At 48.1% G+C, this 8,178-nt stretch overlaps 1 pseudogene; it reads right to left on the bottom strand.

The window, feature by feature from the left end:
- Positions 1 to 1,594: 1,594 nt before the first annotated feature.
- LOC101445427 (farnesyl pyrophosphate synthase pseudogene) lies at positions 1,595 to 2,103 on the bottom strand (annotated as a pseudogene).
- Between the last annotated feature and the right edge of the window lie 6,075 nt (positions 2,104 to 8,178).

The raw sequence follows: 8,178 nt of genomic DNA, 5'->3' as shown, positions 1-8,178 counted from the left end.
GGTGTCAGGAGTCATCTGACAGAGGCAGTATCAGTGGCCCAGGAAATTCTGCCAGAAGAAAAAAAAAATGCATATAAAGCTTAGAAATACTCAAATTATTTTGAAATCAACGAATACTTTGACAAGTGAATGATGTGACACTTAGACCGGCTTCAGTGTCTCGTTAGATGTGAACAAGCAGAGTGCTAAGTTGTGCTTTAAAACCTCTGTGTTCTATTTTTAAAAGTGGTCTCTTTCTCTTCTTCAGTAACAGAAGTTGGTTGTGGTTTTTTTTGTCAGAATGATGAAGAGCCAGCGTCTGGGGCTTCCTCTTCCTGCCAGGCAGGTGAGGAATGACCAAGGAGGAAGAGTGATGAGCTGAGAGGCTGAGAGAGAAGAATTTAAAATGAACGCTCTTCTATCACTGACATGTTTTAAAGATTAGACTTTTCTTTAGCTTTTCCTCGTTATTAAATAGATGGGGGCAGATAAGGGCTGGATCCTGTCCTGACAGGGCAGGATGCTCCCTTAAATTTGAATTCCAGAGAAGGAATACATGTTTAATATTAGTGTGTCCCAAATGTTGCATGGGATATACTTATGCTACAAATTCATTTTTAAAAATTTGCTGAACCTGGCAACACTTGACTGCAATAATGATAATAAATGATTCTTTGGGTGTGCAGGGCTTGGTGGCTTCTGAAACAGTAGAGGGATTTATGGCTCTTACCTCAATGATTCCCAAACTTGCCTGATTAGGAGTATCAGCTGGGAGCTTACTAAAAATACAGCTGCCCAGGCCCGCACTGGAGCTGCTGATGCAGTAAGTCTGGGGTTTGGTGTGGGAGTCTATATTTTGACAAGTTTCCCAGGTGATTCTTGACATCAAATGAGTTTGGGAAACACTGCAAATCTCTCTTTTATTGTGACTACATCCCTGAGAAGCAGATGGTGATAGAGAATGGGAGGGAAGGCAAAATGATTAACCTTCATTTCCAGCTGGGGAAATCATGGCCCTGAAAAGTCCTGGGCTTGGCTTTTTCAGAACCAGGGACCTACTCAAAATATTCCAGTTCAACACTGCTTCAAGTAAGAGGCCATATGGATCTGAGGGGAACAGGCTAGCCGGCCTCTCTAGTTATCTAGCGGGGTCGTTACGCTCTTTGCTGTTTTAGTTGCTCCCTGCGAGCTTCCAGAGTCCAGGGTATTGCTCATCTTGGTTGCTTTACCTGTAATAAGGCCGTTCTCCCTGCCTCAAGCCTTCCCCATGGTTTCACCCTGGGGTCAAAGAACAGAGAGATTTGAACCTACAGCCTGTGAGACCGTCCACCGGTCAGGCCACGCCCCTCACGCGAGGGGCTGTGCAGGTGAGCAGCTCTGCCTCCCAGGTGCAGCCGCACACCCACAGCCTCTAGGGACACACAGAAGATGCTGGCCAACACTGGGGAGGGGCGGGGGGGGGGGGGGGGCACGCAAACCCTGTAGGTGTCAATTGCAGCCCGACCTTTGACCCTTCCCTTCTTTCCTTCCCCTCTCTTCCCTTTCCTTCCCTGCCCTTTCCAAGGTTAGATAAATTTATTAAGCGCCTCCCCTTCCCACCCTCACTATCTCTGAGTCACTTTTCCTGTTTGTAGATCTTGTGCTCCAGCCCCAAGAAGACGGCCAAGGGCAGGGGCTTAGGGTGCTGCTCGATGGGACCTGAAGGCGGCTGTCACTGTCTTCCTCGTACGGTGTGGAGGCAGCTGGCACCTGCAGCTCCTTGTACAGTGCCTTCACCTGGGCCACCATCTCAGCCTCCTCTGCCCATTTCTCTCCTGCAGGATCTGGCGCTGTCCCGGAGAGACCTGTTGCAGACACTGAGGCACCAGCCAGCTGCACTTATTTTCTTGGATGCCAGGTCACACTGGGGTCCCTGAAAAGGTCAAGGTAATCACCCTGAACCAGAAGGAACTCTCGCATCTCCAGCAGGATCTTCTGGGCATTAGCTTGTGCCTTCTTCCCGTCAATGCCTACCCTATACATGGTAGCAGCTACAGGAAGCTAGAAGTAGAAAGCTGTCCTGTATTTGACAATGGGTTTGTATCTCTTTTCAGTCACTGCAGTCTCAGCACGACGCAGGTGCATTAAAGGGAAACTGCAAGGGCTTCAAGAGGGATGTCAGGGTGATGAGGATGGTCGATAAAAACAGAGAGGCTGGAAGCAGGTGTAGCTCAGTGGCTTCACGTGGACGAGGTCCGGAGTTCAATCGTTGGTACCTCCTAGAAACAAACAAACAACAGAGAGGCGGCTAGGTTATTTATTTCCCTGCTCCCTGCTCTGTGCAGTCACTGCCAAGGCAGGAACTGTAGCTTTCAAGTCCCTGGCCTTCATCTGCAGAAGAATGAAGAAGACAAAAGGGAGAGGTCCATGTTTCCTTTCTCCCTAGCCAAGCGTGCAGGGGACCTGCTCCTGGTTTCTCTTTTCCCTCCCCCCCTCCTGGTGTCTTTTTGCTCCCCAACAGCTAAGGCAGCCAGTCACATTTTACTTATATAGTAAAATCATCCTCTTTGGGTAAAGGTGGGAAGGTGAGAGGACCAGGATTCAGATTCAGAAAGGCAGGACTCCACCACCAGGCTCCTGACCTCAGACGAGCTGCTCTGTGTGTCATTTTCGCCTCTAAGATTCTGGGATTCTTTGCTACATCCACACTTCTTTGGTGACTAATGAGAACTTGTCATTTAAGCATGACCCAAGATGAAAAAAAATTTTTAATTTCTCTTCACCCAAAGCTAGTAATTTCTGCACCTTCTCTAACCCAAAATTAACTCCAAGATGACTTTTGTTGTGCAATCCTAGCCTTGTAAGATCTGCTTTTGACAATCCCTCGAGTTGTTTCTGACCTGTAGGAACCTAAAGACTAGAGGGATATGTATCATATTTCAATTCTGAAGAAGAGATGCTCAAGCTTTCACTATAACAGACCTTGAGTTCTTAGGTCACACTCCACAGTTGAGAGGGGCCCAGGATTTTTTTCAAAGACCTGACAAATATATTTGCCTCTTACACAGTTCTGAGACCTCCAGATGACTCAGATTCAACTCCAAAATGCAAAGGACATGACAAAAGTATCTGTGGGAACAAACTATGGGCAGGACATGGGAGAAGGACAAACAAACCCAGGCAAGTGGTGGAGTTGGGGTGATAATGATGGGTAAAATTAGCCTTTCTTTTTTTTTTTTTTTTTTTTTAAAGATTTATTTATTTTATTTCCCCCCCTCCCCTGGTTGTCTGTTCTTGGTGTCTATTTGCTGCGTCTTGTTTCTTTGTCCGCTTCTGTTGTCGTCAGTGGCACGGGAAGTGTGGGCGGCGCCATTCCTGGGCAGGCTGCTCTTTCTTTTCACGCTGGGCGGCTTTCCTCACGGGCGCACTCCTTGCGCGTGGGGCTCCCCCACGCGGGGGACACCCTTGCGTGGCACGGCACTCCTTGCGCGCATCAGCGCTGCGCATGGCCAGCTCCACACGGGTCAAGGAGGCCGGGGTTTGAACCGCGGACCTCCCATGTGGTAGACGGACGCCCTAACCACTGGGCCAAAGTCCGTTTCCCTGAAATTAGCCTTTCTTAATCTACTTTTATTTTATTTGTCTCCCCTTCCCTCCCCCCCCCACGCGGTCTAGTCTCTGTGTCCATTTGCTGTGTGTGCTGTGTGTTCTTTTGTGTCTGCTTGCATTCTTGGTCAGGTGGCACCGGGAATCTGTGTTTCTTTTTGTTGTGTCATCTTGCTGCATCAGCTCTCTGTGTGTGCAGTGCCACTCCTAGGCAGGCTGCACTTTTTTCTTGCAGGGTGGCTCTCTTTGAGGGGCGCACTCCTTATACACGGGGCACCCCTACGCAGGGGGCACCCCCGTGTGGCACGGCACTCCTTGCGCGCAGCAGCACTGCGCATGGGCCAGCTCCACACAGGTCCAGGAGGCCCGGGGTATGCTGAACCCTAGGCCTCTTATGTGGTAGGCAGACACTCTATCAGTTGAGCCACATCCACTTCCCTTTTCCTAATCTACTGAGCCCTGTGATCCTCGGTTGACTTGCCAAGTCAAAAACATGTCTTGCTGCCTGTTCTCCCAGAGGCATCCCAGTCTGGATCACCTACAGGATAAAGAACTTATCCAGAAGCATTCTGAGCTGCCCATATCCTCCATCCTCCTCCAGTTGTGTTGCTCTACAAAGTTCCCCTTAAACACGGAGGAACACCGCTTACCATTATCTCAAGCTCCTTCTGGAACTGTGACTACTCAGGGCTCCTGGCAGATTTTGGTTCAGACGTGATGTGAAGCTCTAGGAGGTTGACCTTGGTCGATCACATCCCCTCTGATCGAACAGTTCCGTGATTAGGAGTTTATCTCAAGGCATGTCAGCTGTGCACAGCTTATAATTGTGAAAAATGGGAATCATGCATGGAGTGAATAAATGATGGTGTGTTCATATGAAAGAATATTCTGCAGTCATTCAAAATCATGTAGAGGGGCAGCGGACTTGGCCCAGTGGTTAGGGCGTCCGTCTACCACACGGGAGGTCCACGGTTCAAACCCCAGCCCTCCTTGACCCATGTGGAGCTGGCCCATGTGCAGTGCTGATGCGTGCAAGGAGTGCCCTGCCACCCAGGGGTGTCCCCCGTGTCGGGGAGCCCCACACGCAAGGAGTGCGCCCAGTAAGGAGAGCCGCCCAGCGTGATAGAAAGTGCAGCCTGCCCAGGAGTGGTGCTGCACACACGGAGAGCTGACACAGCAAGATCACGCAACAAAAAGAGACACAGATTCCTGTGCCACTGACAACAGAAGCGGACAAAGAAGACGCAGCAAAATAGACACAGAGAACAGACAACGGGGGTTGGGGGGGAAGGGGAGAGAAATAAATAAATAAATCTTTTAAAAAAAAATCATGTAGAGGAATACTCAGAGACATGGGAAAATGATCTTCTATGGGAAAGTGAAATATTTAATCCGTTATTATAAAGATAAAATTACTGCAGGGCATCATGAAATGCTTCACAGTGCGTCTTTGGTCGATAAGATTATGACTGACTTAGATTTTTAAATTCCTGTTGGCTTTTTATTGGTTTCCAACTTTTCTGCACAAAACCAACATTTTTGAATTATTTTTATAATTAGGGAAAAGCTTGTATTACACTTATGAGGAAAATAAATAATAGAACAGGGACAAAAATCTTACTGACCCTTGTGGGACTGACTTCCAGCTGCCACTTTGCTCATAACTCGAGGATTCTACGTTCTCTGCGTTTCTAAGTTGTCCCAAGCTCTGTAGTCACCAATGATGGCCATGGGCTTCCTCTCTTTCTCTCTCAACTCATTTGGAAATACTCCAGCCAACAAGGAGCTGCAGCAAAAATCCTCTGACTAAATTATCCGAAGTCTTCAGACCTGACTTATCATCGTGCTTAACACAAAACCTGACACACAGTAGGTGCTAATGAAACGTTTGTTGAGTGAATAAGAGAAAATATAAACTTGGTATTTGAAGGGTTTCTCTTTGTTTCATTGTTAAAATAGGGGAAAGAAGGGAGGGAAAAACCAAACAAACATTTAACTCAATTCACAACAGTGTTTTAAAATAGAAACTCCAAACCAACTTTGGCCAAAAGAATACTACTATATTCTAAAAGCTGCTGTTGTCAACAAAGTCAGGAATAAATAACTTCCAGGGTAGCCCTGAGTCTGCCTTGAACGAACTGCAGATAGAGGAAAGGGCATTATTAGCATTAATTGCAATGGCCTGGGAACCTCGAAGGCCTGGGTCAAGTGAGCTGTCCGCTCCCCTCTTGGACAAATGAAATAGCCAAGAGGAACCTTCTTCAGGCTGTAGATGGAGCCATAGCATTACAAAATATTATCCCAGCTGGAGAGGTGGGGGGTTTTGTGTCGTAAAAGCCAGATGTTTGGAAGTTTTTTCTGGGCTAGGAAAACACTCGGCTTTAGTTTCTGAGTGTGAACAATCAGAAAACTCAGCCCTTATTTTCTCCCAAGCCGGTTGTGCTTGCAGAAGCCAAGAGCCTGGCTGGAGTGGATTCAGCTTTCCTTCTCCCAGCAATTATCACCTACTCTCACCTTCTTCTCTGACAAGTTCTCTGCTTGAGGGCATCCTGGGGCTGTCAGTCCCAAATCCGCTGGTGAATCCATTTAGAAAATCAAACTGGAGTCCTGCGCTTCCCATTCTCTTGCCTTCTTTTGCGAGTTCTTTCCACAGCCCAGGAATCCTCGGCCAGAGCAAAGTTCCATTAGGTTTTCGCACCCACACATGGGGGGCTTGTGGGCTGGGTGAGCCGCAATCGGCCTTTTCCTGCTGAAAGCCTGAACTTGACAGGAGGATCCAGAAATGGTCTGTCTTCAAAGAACTCCCTGACTTGGCTGGTCTCTAACTTTTCTTTCACTTCTAACTTCTGCCTTTACTGTCCTTCTCTCTTCCCCCTTCTGCCAGCCCCAGACATGGTCCCCTGGAAGTGCTAGGGCAGGGGTTCTTAACCAGGAGTCCGTGGAAAGAGTTCAGGGGCCACGTGAACGTGAATTGAAAAAAAAAATCAACTTATTATCTTTACTTTCTCTGACCTCTAACTAAAATCTAGCATTTCCTTCACTTATGAATGTATGCAATAATTTACAATAATGTTCATTTCATATCATATTACAGTTGTTGCATATCTCAGAAAATCACTTATACTCCTCCACACTTCAAAATTACTGTAGTTGTTAGACATGATGCTAGCTGAGTGTCATAAAACTATCTGCCACTACATTCTGAGAAGGGGTCCGTGATTTTCACCTGATTGGCAAAGGGGTCTGTGGAACAAAAAAGGTTAAGAACCCCTGTGCTAGGGTAATTTCGCCTTGCCCTGAAATCCCCTGACCTGAGGACTGATGGGAGTTGGTGTATAAATAACTGCCCCCTGCTCCTCACCGCTCAGGGGGGGTGACTCCAAGATGTGTGTGTGTTCTACTCTGTTTCCCAAAGCTCCTGCTGAGGCTGAGCTCCACTGCCCGTGAGGTAGCTGGCTTGGTAATAGACCCTTCGGTAGCTTCCTTATCTCACTCCTTGTTATGGATTGACTCAAGCCACAAAGACATGTTCAAATCCTAACACCCCTGAAGACATGTTCCAGTCCTAACACCCTATTCACATCGGGGATGTGGACTCGTTTGTAAATAGAACCTTTGAAGATGTGATTGGTTAAGGTGAGGCCAAACCCAAGCAGGGTGGGCCTTGATCCTGCCTGACTGGAGTCCTTACAGCAAAGGGCATTGGACGTCCTATGAGTAGAAAGCAGGCGGAGGCAGCAGCCTCGCTGGAGGCGGAGAGTGAGTTAGGGATTGCCGCAGCCACCGCTACAGCGCTGCAGACCTCGGAGAAAGCAGGAGCCTGCCAACCCCGTGACTTTGGATTTCTAGCCTCTATCTAAGCCGAGTCCGGGGCACTTTGTTACAGCAACCCTGGCAAACTAAGACATCCCCCACTGCAAATCAAGGTGTGCTTCCAGGGAAAACCAAACTAAAACAAATGAAAGAACTCGGGAAGGAACAAAGAATAATGCAGTAACAACCCAGGGGGTGACAGCAGGAAGGGAGTGGAACTCTCCGCAGATTTTATCACAGACAGATAAGGACATAGGCCTTCTTTCTCAGAGTTTGCGCCTCATAAGCACCTCCTCCACCCCCCACCCCCAAAATAAACCAAACCCACAAAATTTAAAACAGCCATGGGGAAAGGTAATGAGGGGGGGAGGTTGTGCTTTAAATTAAGTTGATTTGTTGAAAACGAGAAAATGTCCATATTCTTTTTTTTAAAAAGATTTATTTATTTTTATTTATTTCTCTCCCCTTCCCCCCTCCTACCCCAGTTGTCTGTTCTCTGTGTCTATTTGCTGCGTGTTCTTCTTTGTCCACTTCTGTTGTCAGCAGCGAGGGAATCTGTTTCTTTTTGTTGCGTCATCTTGCTGTGTCAGCTCTCCGTGTGGGCGGCGCCATTCCTGGGCAGGCTGCACTTTCTTTCGTCATGGGCGGCTCTCCTTACTGGGCGCACTCCTTGTGTGTGGGGCTCCCCTACGCAGGGGACACCCCTGCATGGCACGGCACTCCTTGCGCACATCAGCACTGCGCATGGGCCAGCTGCACACGGGTCAAGGAGGCCCGGAGTTTGAACCGCGAACCTCCCAT

Source organism: Dasypus novemcinctus, chromosome 18 (assembly GCF_030445035.2).
Source record: "Dasypus novemcinctus isolate mDasNov1 chromosome 18, mDasNov1.1.hap2, whole genome shotgun sequence".
NCBI classification, from domain to species: Eukaryota; Metazoa; Chordata; class Mammalia; order Cingulata; family Dasypodidae; genus Dasypus; species Dasypus novemcinctus.
This window is presented reverse-complemented; position numbering and strand designations above follow the sequence as displayed.